Below are 27,277 nucleotides of genomic sequence, written 5' to 3'. Positions count from 1 at the left end.
CACCCCACTTGTTCCACAAGACACATGGACTTCTCTCTCTTCAACTCAACCCACATAGCTTGCCCAACTCTCAAGCTCCAACATTCTAACACTAATAGTCCATTATGTGACCATCCCCCCTTACAAGATCTTGGGTTCTCTGTTCCCCAATCGGGATAATCCATTGCGCGATCGTCCTCCTCGCAAGGGCCTAGGTACTCCGCTTTCCTAGTCCTCGGGTCATAGACAACTCCCTGAGAGTCATCTCCAACATTGGCTCACCTACTCCACTTCACTGAGATAGGGACCATGAGTATGCATCCACCAATAAACCTCACCATCTAATGATAAGGAAGGGTTACTCTACTTCACCCCTAATATCCATGTAGAATCTCTATCTCCCTGAGAATAGATGATAGGGCTACTCTTCTTCACCCCTAGGAGGAGGTGTCTGCCTCAGACCACCTGGGTGCACTCCTGGCACTCGACTATTCTTTCAACCGACCCCCATATATAAGTTTTTTGTCCAATTCCCACACATCTGTAGTTTGAGACCTCCCCATGATCTTCCACCATAATTTCCACCTCATGAGAATCAGATAGGGACTTACACCCTACAAGATTACCTGCCTACTTGTGCTCCCCGCACTTGAGACAACAACCCCTTACATAAGCTATTTGTCTAATTCCCATACCTATGTAGTCTGCATCGCCGATCAGGAAATCGACCCCAACTTCTGATCTTGCCTAAATTGACCACACCCATGCCTTGGTGCACACCCTGTAGCACACTAACTCAGTCATCTAACCCAACTTCCACCTTCCTACACATGGTAGGTCATCGGACCTAAATTCTGACCTCATGAGCATGGCTACTAATCGAATTGGTCACCGCACCCAACTTCTGACTTCATCTATCATGTAGGGTCTTTGAGGTTGGCGTAGTGCGCTCAACTAGGGGAGTCAACCCATCAAACCATACACCTCCCCTCTATAATCTATTTATTTGATTCCCATACCTATGTAGTCTGCACTGCCGATCAGGACATCGACCCCAACTTCTGAACTCGCCTAGATTGACCGCACCCGTGCCTTGTTTGTACACAGCAAAGGTATGCACCTTGCATTGCACCAAAGGGCAATGTAGAGGTGCACACCTTGCAGTGCACTTTATGCCTTGGTGTGCACCTTGCATTGCACCAAAGTGCACTACAGAGGTCTGCGCCTTGGTGCGCACCTTGCAGTGCACTTTGGTGCAGTGCAGAGGTGCGCACCTTGCACTGCACTTTGGTGTGTGCCTTGGTACACACCAAAGTGCGCTCTAGAGGTGCGCACCTTGCAGCACATAGTGCACTTTTGGTGTGTTCCAAAGGTGTGCACCTTGGAGTGCACTTTTGGTGCATGCTAAAGGTGCGCACTTTTGGTGCGCTCCTTAGAGCGCACTTTTGGTGCACACAAGTGCGCTCCAAAGGTGCGCACCTAGGTGTGCACCTTGTAGCACACCAAACTCCAACTTTTGACTTCATCCGCAATGTAGGATCTTTGAGGTCGGTGTAATGCACACAACCAGGGGATTCGACCCATCAAAAGCAACATCTCCCCTATATAAGCTATTTGTTTGATTATCATACATGTGTAGTCTACAGGAGCGATTAGGACATCGACCCTAGCTTTCAACTTCTTAACAAAAACAAGGTCTTTGAGGTTGGTGTAATGCGCACATCCAGGGGAGTCGACCCATCAAACCCAACACCTCCCCTATATAAGCTATTTGTCTAATTCTCATATGTGCATACCTGCAACAGTGATTAGGACATCGACCCCAACTTCCAAATTTGTCTATGTTGACCATACCAAAGGTGCACGCCTTGGTGCGCACCAAACTCCAACTTTCAACTTCTTCTGCAATGGAGGGTCTTTGAGGTTGGCGGAGTGTGCACAACCAGAGGATTTGACCCATCAAACACAACACCTCCCCTATATAAGCTATTTGTTTGATTCTCATACATGCATAGTTTGCAGCAACGATTAGGACATCGACCCCAACTTTTGACTTCTTAAACAAGTTAGGGTCTTTGAAGTTGGCGCAATGCACAAAACTAGGGGAGTCAACCCACCAAATGCAACACCTTCCCTATATAAGCTATTTGTCTGAGTCACAGGGTGGGTGCCAAGGCGGGAATGCGGGTGCCAAAAATTGAGATTATAGAATTTCCAAGGTGTGCGGTCCGGAGTGCCCACCCTAGTGTGTAGCTTAGCTAAGGTGTGCGCACCAAGGCACCCAACCTAGTGAAGGTACATGCGAGGTGTGCACCCAGGGCAAATAGGGCAATTAACCCATCTTCCAACTTCGTGCGCACCAGAGGTGCGTGCCATGGTGCGCACCCTGGAGCACACTTTGGAGTGCTCCTTGGTGAAAACCAATGTTGCGCACCAAGGTGGGTGTTAAGGAGCCAAGGTGGGTGCCAAGGAACCAAGTTGGGTTCCATGGTGGGTGTCAAGGTGGGCGACAAGCAGCCAAGGTGGGTGGCAAGGAGCCAAGTTGTGTGCCAAGGTGGGTATCAGGGTGGGTTCCAAGGATCCAAGGTGGGTGTTAGGGTGGGTGGCAAGGAGCCAAGGTGGGTGTCTGGGTGGGTGCTAAGGTGGGAGCTAGGGTGGGTCCCAAGGTGAGTGCAAAGGTGGGTGCCAGGGTCAAGGTGAGTGCCAATGTGGGTTCCAAGGTGCCAGGGTCAGGGTGAGTGCCAATGTGAGTTTGAAGGTGCTAAGTTGGGTGCCAAGGTGGGTGGGTGCCAAGGTGTGCTAGGGTGGAAGCCTGGGTGGGTGCCGAGGTGGGTCAACATCCCATAGGTGTCGAGATGGGTGCCCAGTGGGTACTTGTCTAGTTTTATTCATCGGGGCTCATTTTGAGCCTAAGAGCCTATTTCTTTTCCGATTGCCCTGTCTTCAACCTTGGAACCCAATTTTGGTCCTTAGGTCCCATTTTTTCGTCTCACATCCCACTTTTGGCCTGTGGCCCTTTCGGGGTTGATTCTCATTTTGGGCTTTAGAGCATGTTTCTTCTCCTAAAAACCAATATTTGTTTATTTCATCTCGAAACACATTTTTGTTCTCTTGGACCCATCATGGGTCTTGGAACGCATTTGTGGTCCTTGGGACCCATTTTGCATCCCAAAACTTGTTTTTGGTGCTCGATTCCTATTTTGGGTGCCCACCCTGGCAAAGGCGCATGCGAGGTGCGCACCCAGGGCAAATCAAGCACCTTGGTGCACCAGGACAACATCGAGCATGCACCCGAGGCACTCCAAACATGCACCAGGGTGTACTTGGCCCACGTGTGAGCGCAGAGTGCTACACCTGAGGTGGTGTGTAGGTATCACGGTGCAGATGGGGCACTATGCGCACCGGGGGCATGCACTTAGCCAGGGAGGGTGCGCACCCAGGCCAGGTCAGGTGCGCACATGATGCCCCATCCAGGTGCATGCACGTAGGCCAAGTCGGGTGCACACCCTATGCTTGGGCCAGGTGCGCGCACCCAAGCAGGGTTCACCCTTTGCAAACAGAACGCGCTTGGCTAGGGAGGGTGTGCACCTCGGTGGGGCTGGGTGCGCACCATGGGGCTAGGTGGCTGGGGTGGATTCACACGTGGGTCATGGTTTGCTAAGTACACATGGCGATAAGCTTATAACGGGTGCAATCATACTAGCGTAAGTGCACCAGATCCCATTAGAACTCCGTAGTTAAGTGTGCTTGGGTCGGAGTAGTACTGGGATGGGTGACCTCCCGGGAAGTCCCGATGTTGCATCCTTTTTTAGTTTTTCATTGGGCATCACAATGCTATTTGAATTAACCTTTTGCCTATTTGCGTTCTTGTCGAGGTCGAGTCGAGGCGTGGTGCACGCACTACCGCATGCGTGGGTGTGTCAGGGTGACACCAAGCATGCACCCAAGGCTCCCCAAGGACACACTAGGGTGCAATCAAGGCATTGTACGTGCATAGCAGTGTGCCCGAGGTGTTGCGCATGCATGCAAGCAAAATCGGTGTGCACCTTGGCCAGTGCACGCTCGGTCAAGGTGGGCATGTTGGCCAAGGTGCACACCGATGTTTTTTACTCTAAGGTTTCACACTAGAAGCCCAGGATAGGTGAGTGAAGCTGAGTGGGGCCAGGTGCACACTCGGGGTAGATGCACATAGCTGGGACCCCACATCAAGGTGCACTTGGGGTGCATCGAGGCTAGATCAGGTGCGCACTTGACACCCATGCCAAGTACGCGCACTTGGATTGGGTTGGGTGCATGCTCGACTTGCATGCCAGGTGCGCGCACCTTGGCAAGGTGTGTGCAATGGGGTGCCCACCCTGGTGCACACCCTAGCCAAGGTATGCACAACAAGGTGCACACCCCGACCAAGGTGCGCTCTCAAGGCAAACTGGGCATAGTTCAAGTAGCGAATCGAGCAATTAACCCATCTTGTGACTTCGTGCGCAACAGAGGTTCGCACCATGGTGCGCACCTTAGAGCACACATTGGAGTGCACCAAAGGTGCACTTTGTTGTTCACCAAAACTGGTTAACCCAAGTTCACCTACAATTGATCTATGAAATGGCCAATTTCAATCTATGAAATACATCAAGACTTGGACAACATAACATAGGACCCTAATGATCCTCCTGCACTTTAGGTTCTGCTAGACCTAGGGTGGGACACCCTTTGATGCATAAAATACAACCAGTTACAGACATATGGCAGCATCAAACAATAAGTAGATAGATTATTCTACAAGCTTAACAAGCTAGAAAACACTATAGGTTGGCTAGATCTATACACGCGATAGATGAATAAGAGCTTGAAATGAATAGGACACAACCCCCAAACATGAAGGGAAATAAATTTCTTTAAAATTATATGATTCTGATAATACCCCCAAATTCTTCAAAGACCAGTGCCTTGTTCATTGGGCATGGAGTCACACACAGAACTGTAAATGCAAATCTCATATGCAAATCTATTTTCTTTATAAAATATTCTTGCATCAATAACTTATACCAATGCATTACTCAACTTGTTCAAAAAATCATCAGATCTTGGATACATATTCCATTACTTATGATTGATTACAAAATTTAAATGCTTCACTGAAGAATGCCTACAAACAATCACAACAATCTCCTTGAGATAAAAAATTCCAGCCTCCTTGAGGATTTAATTTGTAACAAAGGAATACATACTTAGAGACAATTTTGTGTGAAATCTACTCATGCCTTACACAAGTAGAACTTGCAACTATGAAACAATCTGCAATTACTAAAATGCAACTCTATACCCTAAAAAGACCCCTAGAATTTTACAAACTTGGAAAAGAAATTCAGAGCTGGAAACACAGAATTCTGGAGCCTTCTCATAAAAATTCTGGAACCCTTACAAATGAGAAGAATTGATAATATGAAGGAGAGGGGAAAAGATCAGATTTCATCAGAAATTGCCAAGTGTCCTCTTTCCCCAGCTGAAAAACATTCCTTGCATCCTTCCCCTAGAAACTGCTCTCCAAATATCTGATATTTGTTAAAACTAACTACAGAAATCATCTTCTCATTCTAAGAGCTTTCCAACGGTATATAATACTTTCTATTTTGGGTAAAAAATACCCCTCAAGCGAATTAATCTCTCAGATGGATCCATCATTTAAATTTTTGAATTTCTACCTATAGTCTGAACTATATGAATTAACTTTGATTTTTACTCCATTTTCCATCTGCGTTATGCCATGTGGCACCTTGTGATTCGCTTGCAGATCCACCGGGATGATACCTCATCTGCCACTGGACCGCCACCTCACCAGTCACCATGTTGCGGGGGATAACTGGCAAGCATCTTCATCTTGAGGTATAGCAACAATTGTTGATTCTCCTCGAACCTGCTTGATCTTTAACACGAGCTGCTCACCTATCGGGCCCACCATCTAGTCACCATGTCACGATGGTTAACTATCGAGATTTTTTGCATTTCGGTATAGTGACGACCGTCAGATCATTTACAACTTGCACAATCATTAATTCGCCTTTCTTTTGCAAAATTTGGTTGTCTCGGGATGCGTGTGTGCACATGGGGTCCACCAAGTCACTGAGCTAGCTCCTTGTCAAAAGCCTTTAAGATTTGACACAATAGATGTGTGTGGCATTGCTTTTAAACATTGAAAAGTCCCTCCCCACCACCAATGTGGGATAAATGTTTATGCACATTCCCCTATCATTTGCATTTGCCTAAAACTTTCTGAGCTTTTTCCAACCATCACGCCACATTTCAAGCAGCTAGGAGGATGCTAGAAAGGTTGTGAAACTTGGCAATACACCTATCAAGTGTAAGTTGCTTGAAATTTATAAAACCCATCCTCACCTCCACCTACCACACCATTGAAACCCCAGGCCCTTCAACGCCACACTCAGGGAATTTGACATTTACACCTGCCAATTTCATTTGGTAAAATCTCTGTGGCACTGCTTACACGTGACCCATGGATTTGGTCTTACATATGCTAACTGAAGTTGTAGAAGGTTTATTTGCCCTTTTCCATACTACTCATGGAAGGGGATTTGGCCACGGGCCTGCCAGTGTGCATTTGCTAAAAAGTTTCTAATGTCCTTTTTAATGTTGCACTGGGAGAGTGGTCCTATGCCTGCCAGGAGCATTTGCTGAAGTTTAACGCCTCTGGGTATGATGTCGTAGGTTATACACCTGCCAATTGCATTTGCTTCAGTTTCTAGTGATGCCCTTTGTTAACCACAGGGAAATTATCATTTACACCTGCCAATTACATTTGTTTAGAATCCTCTGAGGGCTGCTAACATGTGGGAGGGGGTTTTGGCTTTGAGCTTGCCCATTGCATTTGGATGAAAGTTTCAACTAGCCTTTCCTAGCTACCATGACAAAGACCACATAGAGGAAGGATTTGGTAAAGGTTATGGAATTAATCTCTACACCTATCAAATGAATTTTTTGAATATTTCTAATCTTTTCCACCATTTCTATGCACCATCAATAGCATTTGCTGAAAGTTTCCAAAGCCTGCTCCATATCACGTGCTAACTGGGAAGATTTGGTTTCAACCTGCTATTTGCATTTGCTAGAAGTTTCTTCCATTTATTGGATTTGTTGAGAGTTTTAAGACCCATGTGACCCCTTGCATTGGTTTAAATATTTTAATGATAACCACACACCACGCAAGGAGGAGGCATTGCACCTGCTAATTGCATTAGTTTTAAAAGTTTCATTGCCTTAGTCACATGCCATTTCTCATTTCAGCTTCTTCCCTTAGCTTCATTCAAATCTTGTGAATAGTATTGGTTCTTATGAGTCCTCTTTCAATATATCAATGTTTATGGAGACAATCCAGCACACATGGTTTGATGCACTCCATTCCAAATTTCCCATCTGAGCAAGTTAATTTCATATAAGAAACCATTGTTGATGAAGCTACAAGTCAGGTCGGGCCTCAAAGTGGGTCCGGCTAAAAAACAAAATCGTTTTCATTCAACTGACCCTTGAAATGCCTTAGGCACCTTGAACATACCTCTAGAGTTGATCGACATAATTTTTTGATCATTAAAACTCAACTTGTAACTTTCAGGTGCTTGTGTCCCATTTTCGCATTTAAACCCAAATATACATTTTAAAAACTGATCAAAACACCTTTCTGGACTTCACAAACTGATAGGCATGTACTCTTATATGTTAAATTTCATCTTTCAAAACCATTCCTCATGACGAATTTCGGGTGATGAGATATTAATGCACAAAGTTGATTAAATGGCTCTGTCAGCAAAGGAACCTGATAAAATCAATGTGCAGGGACCACAAAGTGCACACATTAAAAATATCAAATGGTCTCTGTGGATCCCCAAATCTGGGGCATAGATACTTTGAAGTAAAAGGAAGACCATGGAATGCTTAGTTTTACAAAGAAGCTGATAGGGTGCAAATGATGATCTCATAAAAATAGCCACTTTAACAGATGCAACAATGAAAGTGCAAAAAACTCAATAAAATGGCTCAAGAAACCATCTCGAAAAACTGATCAAACGGATTGGCTATGACCTGAAACTGGAAAAATAGCTTGTCTTTCATACTAACAGTAGCCCAGAAGAAATATTCTGATATGACACTTCAGGTCATTTATTACACATGAAAAGTAGGGCTCTGACTAGCTGCTGAAACAGGGACTTATGCAAACAATACAAACTGTAAATGGATTGAGCTTACCAAATTGAGCAAATGGATTCACAAGGACTTGAAATTTAGCATGTGGACTCACTTACATGCATAAAATTCAGAGGTATATTCCTTTTAACATGACAATCAAATAGTCATGAAATGCAAAGCCTCAAAGTAGGTCACTTGATAAAATCTGAATTTGAACATAGAACAACTTTCAGTCCACCCCTTGAAAATGGTACTTGATAAACTAGTCCAAACTGAATTTTGAAAGTTGTAGAGCACTGCATAAGCTAAATGATATGTGTAGGACCTATTTCCTAAGCCTTACCCCTTGAAATTAGATTGGCTCCATTTCACATGCGCCAAAATAGACCATTCAAGTTGATTCACTAGGTATTCATTTGAAAGTGTAGAGCAAAATTTTGAAATGGGCCTCTCAAATTCACCAAATTTTATGAGTCCCAACACGCTCCTTGGAGAGAACTTTGGAGCGCACCAAAGGTGCGCACCTTGGAGCACACTTTGGAGCACTCCTTGGTGCATACCAAGGTGGGCACCGAGGTGTGCACCATTGATGCGTTGCGTTCAAAAAATTTCAGAAAAGGCAAAAAAAATTGAGATTATAGAAATTCCCACTTGAGAGATGGGCAAAAAAATTATTTTTTTTAAAGAAAAAGTGGGTGCCAAGGTGTGCACACCTAGGTGCCCACCCTGGTGCGCAACTCAGCCAAGGTGTGTGCACCAAGATGCCCACCCTGGCGAAGGTGCACACCTGGGGCAAACTAGACCATTAACCCAACTTTTGACTTCGTGTGCACCAGAGGTGCATGCCATGGTGCGCACCTTGGAGTGTCCTTTATGAGCACACCAAAGGTGCACACCTTGGACCACACTTCAGAGCGCTCCTTGGTGCGTACCAATGTTACGCACCTCAAAGAACACCATGGTGTGCACCCTGGTACATAGCCCAGCCAAGGTGCCCACCTTGGTGAAGGTGCACGCGAGGTGCACACCCAGGGCAAACTGGGCAATTAACCCAACTTCCAACTTTGTGCGCACCAGAGGTGTGCACCATGGTGCACACCTTGGACCACACTTTGGAACACACCAAAGGTGCACACCTTGGAGCACACTTTGGAGTGCTCCTTGGTGCGTAACAATGTTGCGCACCTTGGAGCGCACCACGGTGTGTACCAAGGTGGGCAGCGAGGTGGGTGTTGGGGTGGGCATCAAGGTGGGTGTTAAGGAGCCAAGGTGGGTACCTTGGTGGGTGCCAAGGAGCCAAGTTGGTTGCTAGGGTGGGTGTCAAGGTGGGCGCTAAGGAGCCAAGGTGGGTGGCAAGGAGCCAAGTTGCATGCCATGGTGGGTGTCGGGGTGGGTGCCAAGGATCCAAGGTGGGTGTCAAGGTGGGTGCCAAGGAGCCAAGGTGGGTGTCTGGGTGGGTGTCAAGGTAGGAGCCAAGGTTGGTCCCAAGGTGAGTGCAAAGGTGGGTGTCAAGGTCAAGGTGAGTGCCAATGTGGGTTCCAAGGTGCCAAGGTTAGGGTGAGTGCCAATGTGGGTTCGAAGGTGGTTAGTTGGGTGCGAGGTTGGGTACCAGGGTGGGTAGGTACCAAGATGTGCTAGGGTGGAAGCCTGGGTGGGTGCTGGGGTGGGTCAGTATCCCACGAGTGTCAAGTTGGGTGCCCGGTGGGTGCTTATTGTCTATTTTTAGTCGTCGTGACTCATTTTGAGCCTCAGAGCCTGTTTGTTGTCCGGTTGCACTGTCTTCGACCTTGGAACCCAATTTTGGTCCTCGGGTCCCATTTTTTCATCTCGCATCCCACTTTTGGCCTGTGGCCCTTTCAAGGTCGATTCTTGTTTTGGGCATCAGAGCATGTTTCTTCTCCTAAAAACCAATATTTGTTTATTACATCCCAGAACACATTTTTGTTCTTGTGGACCCATCATGGGTCTTGGAATGCATTTGTGGTCCTTGGGTCTCATTTTGCATCTTGAAACTTGTTTTTGGTGCTCAATTCCTATTTTGGGTGCCAACCCTGGCCAAGGCGCGTGCGAGGTGCGCACTCAGGGAAAACTGGGCACCTTGGTGCACCGGGGAAACATTGAGTGTACACCCGAGGCACCCCAAACATGCACCAGAGTGCACTCGGCCCTCATGTGAGTGCAGGTCGGTGCACACGAGGTGGTGTGCAGGCATCGAGGTGCAGATGGGGCACTGCGCGTACTAGGGGGTGCACACTTGGTCGGGGAGGGTGCGCACCCAGGCCAGGTCGGGTGTGTACATGATACCCCATCTAGGTGCATGCACATAGGCTGGGCCGAGTGCACACCTAATGCCTAGGCCAGGTGCGCGCACACAGGTAGGATTCAGCCTTGGCAAATGGGGTGCGCTTGGCCAAGGAGGGTGTGCACCTTGGTGGGGGTGGGTGGCTAGGTTAGATTCACATGTGCACCATGGTTTGCTAAGTACGCACTGTGACAAGCTCATAACGGGTGCGATCATACCAGTGTTAGTGCATGGATCCCATCAGAACTCTACAGTTAAGTACCCTTGGATCAGAGTAGTACTGGGATGGGTGACCTCCCAGGAAGTTCTAGTGTTGCACCCTTTTTTAGTTTTTCACCAGGTGTCACAATGCTATTTGAATTAACCTTTTGCCTATTTGTGTTCTCGTCGGTGTCGAGCCAGGGTGTAGTGCGCGCACTACTGCGCATGCGGGTGCACCAAGGCGACTCCAAGTGCGCACCCTAGGTGCCTCGAGCACACACCAAGATGCAACCAAAGCATTGTGCACGCACCTCAATGCACCTGAGTTGTTGTGCATGCATCCAGATGAAATCAGTGTGCACCTCGGCCAATGCGCACTTGGTCGAGGAATGCACGTTGGCCAAGGTGTAGAACAATGTTTTTTACTCGAAGGTTTTGCACCAGATGCCTGGGATAGGTGAGAGAATCTAAATGAGGCCGGGTGCACACCCGGGGTAGGTACACGCAGTTGGGGCATCACATCGAGGTGCACCCGGGGTGCATCGAGGCTAGATCATGTGTGCACCCGATGCCCGTGCCAAGTATGTGCACTTGGGCGAGGTTGGGTGCATGCTTGACATGCGTGCTAGGTGCGTGCACCTTGGCAAGGTGTGCGCAATGGGGTGCCCACCCTGGTGCGCACCCCATCCAACATGTGTAGAGCAAGGTGCCCACCGTGGTGCACACCCAGGCCAAGGTGTACTCCCAGGGCAAACTAGGCATAGTTCAAGCAGCAAATCAAGCAATTAACCTAGCTTCTGACTTCGTGCGCACCTTGGAGCGCACTTTGGAATGCACCAAAGGTGCACTCCTTGGAGAGCACTTTGGAGTGCACCAAAGTAGCACACCTTGGAGTACACTTCAGAGTGCTCCTTCGTGCGCACCTTTGATGCGCAGTGTTCAAAAATTTTTAGAAAAGGCAAAACAAATTGAGATTATAGAATTTCCCACTTGAGAGATGGTAAAAACAATTTTTTTTTTTGAAGAAAATGCGGGTACCTAGGTATGCTCTCCCAGGTGCGTAGCCTAGGTAAGGTGTGCGCACCAATGTGCCCACCCTGGTGAAGGTGCATGAAAGTTGCACACCTAGAGAAAACTGGGCAATTAACCCAACTTCTGACTTTGTGCACACTAGAGGTGCGCGCCATGGTGCGCACCTTGGAGCACACTATAGAGTGCACCAAAGGTGCACACTTCAGAGCACTTCTTGGTGCGCACCAATGTTGTGCACTTCGGAGTGCACCATGTTGTGTACCCTAGTGTGTAGTCCATCCAAGGTGTACGCACCAAGGTTCCCACCCTGGTGAAGGTGCACGCAGGTGCGCACCTGGGGCAAACCGAGCAATTAGCCCAACTTCTGACTTCATGTACACTAGAGGTGCTCACCATGGTGTGCACCTTGGATCGCACTTTGGAGCACACCAAAGGTGTGCACCTTGGAGCACACTTCAAAGTGCTCCAAAGGTGCATGCCAGGATGGGTGCGCACCCAACACCCGGGCCTGGGAAGTCCCAATGTGAGAAACCCCACCAAACACTCGAACAAAAAAAGAGGGGGCACTCCAATAACCCCGCTTTGGAGCTCACCAACAACCCTATTGGACACTTGGGAAAAAACATGATGTGCACCCGAAGCCCCTACTAAGAAATCCCCACTTTGGACCTGGGAAGCCACAATGGTAAAAAGCCTCACTAAACTCTCGAATAAAAAGGTGGCTCGAGGGTAATACCAGAAACCCCACTTCCACTTTCGACCGAGGCAGACCCAACCCGAAAAACCCCCACTACTTGGATAGAAAAGAAGCCGCCCACAACCAGTTTCAGATCCAAAGAATCTGAATCTTGGAAAATCCCACCCAACACTTGGATGAAAAATGTGATGCAAGGGTTGCCCAACTTGGCACCCGGATGAGAAACCCCTCTTCAGAGCTTGGAAAATGCCACTCAGCCCTTTGATAGAAAGGAAGCCCTAGGGTCGCATTGTTTTCATCCATACTTGGCATCCAAGGAAGAAAAGAGTGTGCCACAAACCGCACTTAGCCCTTGGACAAAGAAAGGTTGGCCGAGGGTCGCACCGTTGGTAACCCCAATTGGCACTTGGACAAGAAAGTCTAGCGCATGCCCCCTTGAGGTGCACTGGTAGGAACCCCGCCTTGGGGGACTTTGGAGAGAGAGATGCATGTAAGCAAGAAATGAAGAAGGTTAGAACTATAAACCCCACCTACGATAGAGCCAAAAAGAGGTCGCATGAATCAAGGAAATAGAGGGCTAAATCTCAGTGGATCATGGTAGCAAGGCCACTCTACCACTTACAATACCCTGTCACTTATTTAAGTCTTCTGCAAAAGGTTCTTCTCGCCAACAACTTGAAATTGTTATCCAAGGTTACTCCAACCAGGCGATTGTGTCGATCAAAGGTAGCCAATGACACGAGCCCCTGGGGGTGCAAGAGCACCCCTACTACAAGTCGCGATGCTGCCGGAGAGAAAGATGCACCACATCTAGCATGGATAATGATTTAGAGGCTTTCAGTCATAATCCAACACATGGTAGCTTCGTGCCATTGGATTTTCAACCAAGCGCGATGACCAAATGTGTGAATCGACGGTTCCTCTAGTACTAAGTTGAATTACTATCATGGTGCAGATCATCAGTAGGGTAAAACTAACCTGTCTAACGATGGTCTAAACCCAGCTCATGTTCCCTATTGTTGGGTGAACAATCCAACACTTGGTGAATTTCGCTTCACAATGATAGGAAGAGCTGACATCGAAGGATCAAAAAGCAATGTCACTATGAACGCTTGGCTGGCACAAGCCAGTTATCCCTATGGTAACTTTTATAATACCTATAGCTTCAAATTCTGAAAGTCTAAAGGATCGATAGGCCACACTTTCACAGTTTGTATTTGTACTGAAAATGAAAATGAAATGATCTTTTACCCTTTTGTTCCACACAAGATTTATGTTCTCGTTGAGCTCATCTTAGGACACTTGCATTATCTTTTAACAGATGTGTCGCCCCAGCCAAATTCTCCACCGGATAATATCTTCTGCCTGGATTGGCACACCTAGACGCACCTTAAGGCCAAAATAGGGGAATTGCCCCATCTCTGCCTCATGGAATAAGTAAAATAATGTTAAAAGTAGTGGTATTTCACTTGCACTGAAATGGATCCCACTTATTCTACACCTCTCAAGTCATTTCACAAAGTTGGACTAGAGTCAAGCTCAACAGGGTCTTCATTCCCTACTAATTTCGCCAAGCCTATTCCCCTGGTTGTGGTTTCGTTAGATAGTAGATAGGGAAAGTGGGAATCTCATTAATCATTTCATGTGCGTCACTACTTAGATGATGATGCATTTGGCTACCTTAAGTGAGTCATAGTTACTCTCACCATTTACCCATGCTTGGTTGAATTTCTTCACTTTGACATTCAGAGAACTGGGCAGAAATCACATTGTGTCAGCATCCGCAGGGACCATTGCAATGCTTTGTTTTAATTAAATAGATGGATTCCCCTTGTCCATACCAGTTCTAAGTTAGTTGTTCATTGCCTAGGAAAAGCCCCCCGAAGGGAGCCCTACATACGTTTCTTGATTGACACATGATGGCCCACCCTCACCATGGTAGAAGCTCAAGAAGGCCGCCAACAACCCATGGGTTCGGGGCACAGATACATTTTGCCGACTTCCCTTACCTAAATTGTTCTATTGACCAGATGTTGTTCACCTTGGAGACCTAATGCAGTTATGAGTACGACCAGGCATGAATGCTACTCGGTCCTCTAGATTTTCAAGGGTTGCTGAAGGCGCACCAGACACCACGAGACGTGCAGTGCTCTTCCAGCCAATGGACCCTATCTCCAGTTGAACCAATTTCAGGGTGGGAAGGTTGTTAAAAATAAATGATAACTCTTCCCAGGGCCCTCGCTGACATCTCTGGAATTTCTAACATTGTCGTCTGTTGCCACATCTTGATTCAGGAATATTAGCCTGATTCCCTTTTGATGATCGTGCAAAGTGCGCCCTTGAAATAGGGTTTCCCCATCTCTTAGGATCGACTAACCCATGTCCAAGTGTTGTTCGCATGGAATCTTTCTCCACTTCAGTCTTCAAAGTTCTCATTTGAATATTTACTACTACCACCAAGATCTACACTGAGGGTCGGTCCACCCAGGCTCACGCCCAAGGTTTCACAACAACCCTCGCGTCATCCTAGTCATCAGAGCTTAGCACTTTCCCCGATGGTTGAGTATAGGTTGCACACTTCAGCACCATCCATTTTTGGGGCTAGTTGATTCAGCAGGTGATTTGTTACACACTCATTAGCAAATTTTGACTTCCATGACCACCATCCTACTGTCTTAATCAACCAACACCCTTTGTGGGATCTGGGTTAGCGCGCAATTTGGCACCGTAACTTGGCTTTCGGTTCATCCCGCATCGCTAGTTCTGCTTACCAAGAATGGCCCACTTGGAGCTCATGATTATGTGGCATGGATCAACGAAGCAACCACGTCGCCTTACCTATTTAAAGTTTGAGAATGGGTCTAGGGCGTTACGCCCCTGATGCCTCTAATCATTTTATTTACCTGATAAAACTCGCACATGAGCTCTAGCTATCTTGAGGGAAACTTTGGAGGTAACCTGCTACTAGACGATTCTATTAGTCTTTCGCACCTATACCCAAGTCAGACGAATGATTTGCATGTCAGTATCGTTGTGGGCCTCCACCAGAGTTTCCTCTAGCTTCGCCCTGCTTAGGAATAATTCACCATTTTTTGGGTCCCAATAGGTGTGCTCACACTCAAACCCCTCACAAAAGATCAGGGTCAGTCGACGGTGCACCTCTCGAGAGGAGATCTCACCAGTCAACTTCCTTGTGCCTCACAGGTTTCCCAACCCACCGACTCACACATACATTAGACTCCTTGGTTCGTGTTTCAAGATAGGTTAGATGGAAAGACTGTTGGCCAGCGCGTAGGTGCTCGAGGGCCCATCCTGGTAGGCACGCACTTCGCTCCTAGATTGCCACCATGGAGGTACAGTGTGACCAGAAGGCTGCGCTTGTGCTACTACAATAGCCCATGCTGGCACGCCCCCAAGTTGAGCGATTGACCGACTGACACCATTTTGCATTTGACCAGGGTGCATCACTGACCTCCATATGCTTCCCTCCTAGCAATTTCAAGCACTCTTTAACTTTCTTTTCAAAGTCCTTTTCATCTTTCCCTCGTAGTACTTGTTCGCTATCAGTCTCTCACCCGTATTTAGCCTTGCACAGAATTTACCACCCGATTAGGGCTGCATTCCCAAACAACCTGACTCACCGAAAGCGCATCATGGTATGGCAGGGACCAAGCCCAATGAGGCTCTCACCCTCTCTGGCACCCCCTTCCAGGGGACTTGGGCCTGGTCTATCATTGAGGATGCTTCTACAAACTACAATTCGGCAGGTGGAGCTGCCGATTTTCATGCTGGGCTCTTCCCAGTTTGCTCGCCGTTACTAGGGGAATCCTGGTAAGTTTCTTTTCCTTCGCTTAGTGATATGCTTAAATTCAGCGGATATTCATGCCTGACTTGGGAACATGGCAAAGGGGCCAAGCACATTTTACCCACATGCTGGTAGGCCATTGTGGCCTAGTTGAAGTTCGACACTTGGCCTCGCTCGACCCACAAAAACCAACACCGACCAGCATAGGCCACCGCTCATCATGACGAAGCGAGGGACCTCATGCTCATTTCAGCCTACTGCATCACTGGTGGGCATGGACAGCCATCTCCGCTCCTCCATGTAGGAGGGATATTTTGGAGTGCGATGCCCAAGGAGAGGTGCCCTCGACCAAGGCCTCGGGAACAACTTGTGTTCAAAGACTTGATGATTCATGGGATACTGCAATTCACACTAAGTATCACATTTTTCTACATTCTTTATCATGGCGAGAGCTAAGATATCCGTTGCTGAGAGTCATGTTTTTTTTCTAGCAACCCAAACGCACAAGGCACCTTGGTCGCGCTTCAATTTTTTGGACTTCTTCATGTGGATTGCACTGATGTTTAGGGTGTTTGACACAAACCATCCACCAATGCAAGGGAGCACTAGAAGGGTGCATGTCCCCATCCCGTTGCATCGCATAGGTGGATGTCGCATCGAGATAACCCTGCAGCCAGATGATGGGTCCTGCCCCACGAACAATCACTCGAGAGTGCACTTGTCCACAATGGGGAATGCTCCAAGTGACATGTTGTCCCCCTGGGAGATGTAATGGGGGGTTGTGGCAATCCTGACTTCCCATCATAGAAGCGATAGATCATTGGGATGATGTCATGCATGCGATTAGGGGCATGCGAACTCGATGGGATAGAGACTCGGCCTCTCCCAAAAAGGGCATGTACCCAAACACAACATTCGATCACCTCGAGTTGATGGCATAGGACTCAGAGCCGAGCCATATAATGACATCCAACCATCCACATGTCATCAAGGGCGAGGGTTGGAAAGGAGGTGAGTTTGGCATGCCTCCCTTGCCTCCTCCCCTACATGATTTAGGGGCTAGAACCGACAAGGATCCTACCACAAGTTCACCTATGGTAACCTTGTTGTGACTTCTCCTTCCTCTAAATGATAAGGTTCAATGAACTTCTAGCGACATTGGCAATAGGAACCGTCGTGGTCGGTGTGATCCAAACACTTCACTGGATCATTCAATCATTAGGAGTGATAGGCGGTGTGTACAAAGGGTAGGGATGTAGTCAATGCAAGCTAATGACTCATGCTTACTAGGAATTCCTCATTGAAGATCAATAATTGCAATGGTCTATCCCCATCACGATGCAATTTGGCAAGATTTCTAGAACCTTTTGGGCCAGGGAGAAAAACTTGTTGGTTGCATCAGTGTAGCGTGCGTGTGGTCTAGAACATCTAAGGGCATCACATACCTACTATTGCCTCAAACTTCCATGGCCTAAGAGGCTATAGTCCCTCTAAGAAGTTGGCCATGAAGGGGAACTTCCATGTAGCTAGTTAGCAGGCTAAGGTCTCATTCATTAATGGAATTAACCAGACAAATTGCTCCACCAACTAAGAATGGCCATGAAACACCACCCATAGAATCAAGAAAGAGCTCTCAATCTATCAATCCTTACTATGTCTTGACCTAGTAAGTTTCCCTATGTTGAGTCAAACAATGTCGCAGGCTCCACTCCTAGTGGTGCGCTTCTGTCAATTCCTTTAATTTCAGCCTCACGACCGTACTCCCCCCGGAACCCAAACACTCTAATTTCTCAGAAGGTGCCAACAGAGTCCTTAGAGAAACATTCATCGATCCTTGGTCTACATTGTTTATGGTTGAGACCAAGACGGTATCTGATCAACTTTGAGCCCCCAACTTTCATTCTTGATTAATGAAAACATCCTTGGCAAATGCTTTCACAGTGGTTCATCTTCCATAAATCCAAGAATTTTACCTCTTACAATGAAATACGAATGCCCCCGACAATCCCTATTAGTCATTACTCTGGTCTCAAAGGCCAATGGAACAAGACCAGACTCCTATCATGTTATTCTATGCTAATGTATTCAGAGCATAGGCTTGCTTTGAGCACTCTAATTTTTTCAAAGTAACGACACCGGAACCACGACCCAGCCAATTAAGGTGAGGAACACACTGCCGGTAGAAGGGATGTGAGGGCCAGTGCACACCAAGTAGGCAGACCAACCATGATGACCCAAGGTCCAACTATGAGCTTTTTAACTGCAACAACTTAAATATACACTATTGGAGCTGGAACTACCGCAGGCTGTTGGCACCAGACTTGCCCTCCAATGGATCCTTGCTAAGGGATTTAGATTGTAATCATTCCAATTACTAGACTCAATGAGACCAATATTGTTATTTATTTCTCACTACCTCCCTGTGTTAGGATTGGGTGATGTGCAGCCTAGCCAAGGTGTGCGCACCAAGGCACCCACCCTTGCGAAGGTGCATGCGAGGTGCACACCCGGGGCAAACCAGGCTCCGAATTTGTGCGCACCTTGGAGCACACTTCAAAGTGCTCCTTGGTGCGCACCAATTTTGCGCACCATGGTGCCCACCCTAGTGCATAGCCTAGCCAAGGTGTGCGCACCAAGGTTCCCACCCTAGCGAAGGTGCACGTGAGGTGCACACCCGGGGTAAACAAGGCAATGAACCCAACTTCTGACTTCATGCACACCAAAGGTGCATGCCATGGTGTGCAAAAAAGGTGTGCACCTTGGAGCAAACTTCAAAGTGCTCTTGGGTGTGCACCATGGTGGGCATCGAGGTGTGCACCTTTGATGCGCTGCATTCAAAAATTTCCAGAAAAGGCAAAAAAAATTGAGATTATAGAATTTCCCACTTGAGAGATAGTAAAAATAAAAGTTTTTGAAGAAAAGGCGGGTGCCAACTTGTGCCCACCTGGGTACCCACCCTGGTGTGCATCCCAGCCAAGGTGTGTGCACCAAGGTGCCCACCCTGGTGAAGGTGCACGCAAGGTGCGCACCCATGGAAAACTGGGCTCCGACTTCATGCACACCAGAGGTGCGTGCCATGGTGCGCACCTTGGAGCACACTATGAGATTTTTCCAAGATCAAGGGCACAATGAAAAGTATAAAAGAGAGACAAAAGAATGACAAGAACAAACTATATTCTCATCAATATACAAATGATCAACTAGATTAACCAATACAATGAATATAGGCCTACTTATATAGGCAAGGCCATATGGATGTACGAGAACACAATCATGACATGTGGCTCAATGAGAAACAAGGGTAGGTAAGAAATACTAGGGGTAGGTAGGAGAAATAATATAATATTCCACAAGAGGTGGATGATCCACCGAATGTGGAGTGTAATAGCAAAATAAGACCATAAAAGTTGGAATTTCTCCTACAAGCTATATCCCTATGTGCACACTTCCCTAAGTGTCTCAAATCCAAACTATGAAGAGATGCATTATCCTAAGTTAACTTAAGTAAAGTGTAATAATATCCATAATGAATATTTATTTACATGAACACCCACCCTTAAGTGCAACTTAGGAGAATGAAGACTCAAGTCAACAATGCAAGATGGGTCCCAGCTACTAGGTCATGATAGGTACCCATGTACAATATGCAAATGCAAGAAAAACTATGCAATGCAATCTCTCACAAACAAAGAAAGGGAGAAAACCCAATGGGAAAAAACTCCCCCCCCAAAAGAGAGATGAATGTACAAAAGACTCTCAAAGAAGTAAAAAACCTGAAAGAGGAAAATGTCCCCCTATAAGAGAGGAAGGAGAAGTCAGTTGACCCCCCCTAATTAGACATCCCACACCCCAAGAGAGCTCGCAACTGCTGGAGCTTACTCTAGGTGAAAGGTTTGGTGAATATGTCTGCAACCTTCTCTGTTGTAGGACAATACTGCAAATCAATGACCTGCTCCTGAATTAGCTCTCGGATATAGTGCATATGGATCTCGATGTGTTTGGTCCATTGGTGTTGGACTGGGTTCTTCGAGATTGCAATAGCACTCTGATTGTCACAATGTAGAAATGTCAGTCATGGAGTGGTGAACCCAAACTCTGGAAGAATCTGTTGAAGCCAAATGGTCTCAGTCACTACATTAACAGCTCCTCGATACTCAGCCTCAGTCGAAGAGAGAGAAATAGCATGCTACTTATTGCTCTGCCAATAAATGTGGCTTGAATCAAGGTGAAAACTGTAACCTGAAGTAGACTTACGATCATCAAGATTGCCAGCCCAATCAAAGTGTGTAACCAACCAAGAGAAATCATGTGCCTGCTTCATAGTGAATCCCATAGTGATGTGTACCCTAGATGTAATGAAGGATGCTTTTGGCGGCCTTCCAATGAATCTCATGTGGTTTCTGCATGAAGTGGGAAACCATGCCAACTACAAATGAAATGTCAGGGCATGTATGAGTCAAGTAGATGAGACTACCCATAAGCTAACAATACAATGTGGCATCAACTGGTGGAGAAGAACACTGAGCCTCAAGCTTGACTCCTAAAAGAAAGGGAGTCAGTGCAAGCTTACAATCAGCCATATGAAAGCATGCAAGTAGATTAAGAGCATACTTGGGCTATGATAGTGTAATCCTGGAAGGTGACTGTGAATTCTCTATCCTGAGAAAGTAGTGCAAAATACCCAAGTCAGTCATAGAAAATCTATCATGCAAAGCAGATTTGACCCTACTAATGATGGATGCGGTGCTCCCTGTAATGTTCAAATCATCAACATAGAGCACAAGTATCAAGTGAGAGTCATCCTATTGCAAAATGTAGACATTTGGATCAGAATGACACTTGGTGAACCCTGCTGAGAGAAGAAAGGAATCCATCTTGGTGTACCAAGCCCTAGGGGCCTGCTTGAGGCCATAGAGAGATTTCCTTAGTCTACAAACCAAGGAAGTATCCTGGATGAAACCCTGTGGCTGCTCCATATAAATCTCCTCATCAAGATCCCCATGAAGAAAAGCACTCTTAACATCCATCTGATGTACAACCCAACCATGAGCTACAACAATAGAAAGTGTCAAGTGAATGGGGTTCATCTTGGCTATGGGTGCAAAGGTCTCAGTATAGTCAACACCTGGAACTTGAGAGAAAACTTTCGCAACAAGCTGAGCCTTATACTCATCCATACTACCATTCGCTGCAAACTTGGTCTGATAGATCCACTTACATCAAACCATATTTCTCCCCTTAGGGAGATGGACTAAATCCCATGTGTTGTTCCTCATCAAGGAACTATACTCTTCCTCCATAGCTTGGTCCCACTCAGGAACCCCTGATGCTTCCCAAAATGTATGTGGATTGAAAGTGGTAGCAATGAATGCATGTGGAAGATCCTGATGTTGTGATTGAGTCCTCTGTGTATTTGAAGGATCCCAAACAAGAGAACCCACTAACTCAAGTGTCTATTGAGCCCAACGAGGTCTAGGTGGAGGTGGAGAACAAGGCTCCTCAACTACAAGTGGACCCTACAGAGGTGTAACCCTGCAAGTCAAAGTTAAAGGAGTCTCATCATCTGAATCACTAGAATCACTATCCACAATGGAGGAAGGTGGAGGAGGTAGAGAGGCTAAGCTAGGAGAGCTTTCCTCAAAGTGAACACTCCTCTCAATAAACACCTCATGTGTCTCAGGATCCATCAATCTATATGCCTTAACACCCTCAGGATATCCAACAAATATGCAAGGATGAATTTGAGGTTCCAATACCTTGCGTTTCTACGGAGGTATGTGAGCCCATGCTAGACACCCAAAGACTCTAAAATGTCTCACAATTGGTTTCCTTCCAGCCCAAGCCTCAAAAGGAGTAATACCTTGAAAATATTTGTGAGGAACCCGATTCTGGATGTGTGTGGCACAACTGATAGCCTCTACACAAAAGGCGGGATCAAGAGAATGTGCATGTATCATACAACTAGCCATTTCTTTGAGAGTTCTATTCTTGCATTCTGTAACTCCATTCTGTTGTGGAGTGTATGCAACAGAATGCTGAAGATCAATCCCCTCAAATGTACAAAAATCCTCAAGTCTTTTGTTCACATATTCCCTTCCATTATCTATAGAAGAATCTTGACCACTTTCCCGGATTTCTTCTCCACACTAGTCTTGAAGTCCTGAAATTTGTCAAATACTTGACTCTTATGAATGAGAAAGTAGACCCAAGTGAAGCGGGAGTAGTCATCAATGAAGGTGAGGACATAGCGGGCCTTGCTAAATGAAGGTGCTGGAAATGGACCTACTACATCATTGTAAACAAATTGAAGAACTTCTAAAGCTCTCCAAGCTTTCCCCTTATCAAACTTCTCCTTGGGATGCTTTCCCATGGAACAACCTGAATAGACACCCTCTAAAAAATTGATTTGAGGTAGACCTATGACCATGTCTTTAGTGCTGAGGTGCTGAAGATAGCGGTAGTTGAGGTGACCAAACCGTTCATGCCATAGCTTACTTTCTGAATTTGAATGAGTAAGCAAGGCCCTAGAAGGAGAACTTGGCACAAAGTGGGAGAATGAGTAAAGCCTTGAGTTGTCATTGACTTGTCCCACTGCTACCAAGGCATCATCATCAAGTTCATTTACCACAATTGAATCTAGTGTAAACTCAACCTTTTTCCCATTCCCATAGTGAGTGATTTGGTAGATAGAGAGAAGGTTGGTAGACAAGCTAGGAACATAAAGAACATTCTCAAATGTTCCATCATCGATGTAAATTGAACCTTTCCCTTCAACCTCTACTTGTGTATCATCGCCTATGTAAATGTGAGGTACCTTAGATGGCTCCAATGAAGAAAACTGCTCCTTTGTAGAACCCATGTGATAAGAGGTACCCGAGTCAAGTACCCACTGTTGTGAAGAACCTATTGTAGCCACAAATGCTTTCCCTTTTCCCTTAGACTATGAGGAAGAGGAAGGAGTTGAATCCTTCTTTGTGTAGGCAGATGGCAAGTTGATGTTGTTTTTCTTAAGAAGATTTGTCAACTCATCAACTTGCTTGGTGTAGCATCGATGCTCATCATGACCATACTTCATGCAATATGCACAAGTTGGTTTATCCTTCTTAGGTGGAGTCCCCTTCTTGGAAGAGGATGAGAAATCTCCTTGTGATGGAGAGGATGATTGCCCTTTTTCCTGATGTGGTTTTGACTTAGATTACTTCTTCTTCTTCTTGGAATCTTTGCCTTGACTCCCTTGACTCCCTTGATTAGCCACCAAAGCCTTGGACTTTGAAAACTTGAGAAGCCCCATGTTCAATAACTTAGATTGTTCCAATATCAACATTTTTGTGAAAGCATCAAATAAAGGCATAATGTAGGAACTCCCCACTGTCAAATGATGAGTTCAGAAGCTAGACATAAATGCTGCATATTCTGGTGCAAGCTTGTCCAACAAGTTGAATATCAACTAAGCATCCTTTTTGTCAATTCCACAATCCTTAATATTTTCTCTTAGCTCATTTTCTTTGGTGACATAATCTTGGATTGTATCAAAACTCTTGGGATCCAAGTTGGTGAGCTCATTGTCAATCTTGTAATCTCTGATTTCATCAACTTGACCATACAATTTCTGAAACATATCCCAACCCTCTTTGATTGTTGTACACTCTCAATGTGAAAAATGAGGTCATTTGATACATACTTACACAAAGTTCCAAGAGCCATGCAATTTTTAGTGAGCCATTATAACTGAGAATTAGGATCAGCCTTAGGATCAGGTGGTGCTTCAATAGTTCCATCTATGTAATGCATGAAACCTTTTTCCTTTAATTTGCTCCATACTTTAATTTTTCATGATGCATAATTATGTGGAGTTAAAGGTGGAAATTTATGAGGACTCATTGCAACCAAAATGAAAGAGCACAAGGAAAGAGAGGCACAATCACACAAGACACCCCCCTTAAATTCACTCAATCAAAGAACCCCCCAAAAAAGATGATTTGGCACTTTATACTTAATGCATGTACAATGGGCCACTTGCAAAAAATGGCAAAGTGGACTTCTGATTTCAACTTTACAATTGCCTCAATAAGCCCAAAAGAGACTCAAACTAATAATGCAAGAGATCTAAACTAAGATCCAATCAATTTACAAGTACCAAATAGGCCAAATAAGACCAATATCTTAAAGTACAATGTCCACTCAAAATCTCTGAAATCTAATCATAGATTATGAAAGTAGACGAAAAAACATGCACTTTAAAAAAAATGGCACCTGAAAAGGAGGTTGTATGAGCTCAAATGAAGCCTTTGAAGTTGTAAAATTGAGGATTGGGAAGGTATAGCTAAGAGAATCCAAAAATTATGAAAAACTTGTGCACCAAAATCAGAAAATAACCACACCACTGCGAAGAGAATGAAAAAATTAGCCCAAATCAAAAAAGATTGCACCCAAAAAGGAGCAAAATTGAGCATGTTATGAGCCTCCAAAGTTGACTCAAAAATCCAAATTGCTCAACGGAGAGGGGTCTACAAATTTTCAAAAAAAATGCTGACTGGGCGCTAACTGAGTGGCTGACTGTGCGCTACTGACTAGTCAAAAGGTATGGAACCGCAAAAAAAAATTCAAAAAAATTCAAAACTGGAAAAAAAATTTCAGAATTTTTTTTTTTTTTTTGAGATCCGAAAATTACGTATAGCCCGAATTAGGCAAAAAATTCCTCCAACACCCAAAATTTGATTTTTGCCAAAATAGGTCAAGTTTATACTTGATTTTTATGGAAACAGCCTCCCGAACGCAATGGTGAGGTCCAAAATGCTCTAAGATGCCTCCAAAAAAAATTGTCCCTTAGATACGAAAATAGAAGCCTTCCAAAATGTCTCCCAAAACCAATCAATGAAGCCCCAATAGCTCTAATAACATGTGAGATTTTGCCAAGATCAAGGGAACAATGAAAAGTATAAAAGAGAGACAAAAGAATGACAAGAACAAACTGTATTCTCATCAATATTCAAATGATCAACTAGATTAATCAATAAAATGAATATAGGCCTATTTATATAGGCAAGGCCATATGGATGTACGAGCACACAATCATGACATGTGGCTCAATGAGAAACAAGGGTAGGTAAGAAATACTAGGAGTAGGTAGGAGAAATAATATAATATTCCACAAGAGGTGGATGACCCACCGAAAGTGGAGTGTAATAGCAAAATAAGACCATAAAAGGTGGAATTTCTCCTACAACTTATATCCCTATGTGCACACTTCCCTAAGTGTCTCAAATCCAAACTATGAAGAGATGCATTATCCTAAGTTAACTTAAGTAAAGTGTAATAATATCCATAATGAATATTTATTTACACCAACACACACTTCAGAGCGCACCATGGTGCGTAGCCCAGCCAAGGTGTCCACCCTGACGAAGGTGCACGCAAGGTGCGCACCCAGGCAAACCGGACTCCGACTTTGTGTGCACCTTGGAGCACACTTCAGAGTGCTCCTTGGTACACACCAATGTTGCGCACCTTGGAGTGCACCATGGTGCCCACCTTGGTGCACAGCCTAGCCAAGGTGTGCGCACCAAGGTGCCCACCCTAGCGAAGGTGCATGCAAGGTGCACACCCAGGGCAAACAAGGCAATTAACCCAACTTCTGACTTCGTGCGCACCAGAGATGCGTTCCATGGTGCACACCACCTTGGAGAACACTTCGAAGCGCTCCTAGGTGTGCACCATGGTGGGCACTGAGGTGCACACCTTTGATGTCCTGCCTTCAAAATTTTCCAAGAAAGGGAAAAAAATTGAGATAATAGAATTTCCCACTTGAGAGATAGTCAAAAAAAATTTTATTTTTTTGAAGAAAACGCGGGTGCCATCTTGTGTCTACCTGGGTGCCCACCCTAGTGCGCAGCCCAGCCAAGGTGTGCGCACCAAGGTGCCCACCCTGGCGAAGGAGAACACTCGGGGCAAACCGGGCAATTAACCCAACTTCCAACTTCGTGCGCACTAGAGGTGCTCACCTTGGAGTGCACCAAAGGTGCGCACCCAACACCTAGGCTTGGGAAGCACCAATGAGAGAAACCCCACCAAACACTTAGAAAAGAAAAAAGGGGGAGCTCCAATAACCCCGCTTCAGAGCACACCAAACAAGGCAATTAACCCAACTTCTGACTTCGTGCACACCAAAGGTTCTCGGAGCTCTCCTTGGTGTGCACCTTTGATGCACTGCCTTAAAAAATTTACAAAAAAGGCAAAAAAAATTGAGATTATAGAATTTCCCACTTGAGAGGTAGTTAAAAATTTGTTTTTTTTGAAGAAAACGCGGGTGCCATCTTATGCCCACCCTGGTGCGCAGCCCAACCAAGGTGTGCGCACCAAGGTTCCCACCCTGGCGAAGGTGCGCACCTAGGGAAAACTGGGCAATTAACCCAACTTTTGACTTCGTGCACACTAGAGGTGCACGCCATGGTGCTCACCTTCGGGCGCACCAAAGGTGCGCACCAGGGTGGGTGTGCACCCAACACCCAAGCCTGTGAAGCCCCAATGCGAGAAACCCCACAAAACACTCGAAAAAAAAAGAGGGGGCACTCCAATAACCCCACTTCGGAGTGCACCAGCAACCCCATTGGACACTTGGGCAAAAATGTAATGTGCACCCGAAGCCCCTACCTAGAAATCCCCACTTTAGACGTGGGGAGCCGCAATGGTAAAAATCCTCACTAAACTCTTAGATGAAAAGGTGGCATGAGGGTAATGCAAGAAACCCCACTTCCACTTCTGACTGAGGCAACCCCAACTTGGAAAAACCCCACTACTTGGATAGAAAAAAAGCTGCCCATAGCCAGTTTCGTATCCAGAGAATCAAAATCTTGGAAAAGCCCACCCCCTTTATCCCATGATGTGTCCGATACATAGAAACTTCTGAGGTGGTCGAGGAGCCTAGAAGAGATATCAATCAGAGTGTGAGGTGAGGGATATAGAGAGGAGAGCACAATAGCAGGAGACAAGATGCTTCGGGCCATACCAGAGTGATCTAAAAGCATCGAGTGTGCTTGAGGTGACTACTAGTGCCGACCCCTTACCCCCG

General features: G+C 45.9%; 2 non-coding genes and 2 pseudogenes across 2 annotated transcripts; 2 read left to right on the top strand and 2 right to left on the bottom strand.

Moving 5' to 3' along the window:
- The first annotated feature begins 3,665 nt into the window (after nt 1-3,665).
- LOC131031629 (5S ribosomal RNA) lies at nt 3,666-3,784 on the top strand. Its single transcript, XR_009103075.2, has one exon. It is a non-coding gene; the product is annotated as a 5S ribosomal RNA (ribosomal RNA).
- A 6,894-nt stretch (nt 3,785-10,678) lies between these two features.
- Nucleotides 10,679-10,796, top strand: LOC131031666 (5S ribosomal RNA; annotated as a pseudogene).
- A 2,164-nt stretch (nt 10,797-12,960) lies between these two features.
- Nucleotides 12,961-16,304, bottom strand: LOC131031918 (28S ribosomal RNA). Its single transcript, XR_009103324.2, has one exon. It is a non-coding gene; the product is annotated as a 28S ribosomal RNA (ribosomal RNA).
- A 227-nt stretch (nt 16,305-16,531) lies between these two features.
- LOC131031783 (5.8S ribosomal RNA) lies at nt 16,532-16,685 on the bottom strand (annotated as a pseudogene).
- Between the last annotated feature and the right edge of the window lie 10,592 nt (nt 16,686-27,277).

Source organism: Cryptomeria japonica, chromosome 2 (assembly GCF_030272615.1).
Source record: "Cryptomeria japonica chromosome 2, Sugi_1.0, whole genome shotgun sequence".
Taxonomy (NCBI): domain Eukaryota; kingdom Viridiplantae; phylum Streptophyta; class Pinopsida; order Cupressales; family Cupressaceae; genus Cryptomeria; species Cryptomeria japonica.
Note: the sequence above shows the minus strand (reverse complement) of the source record. Positions and strands in the feature narration are given on the sequence as shown.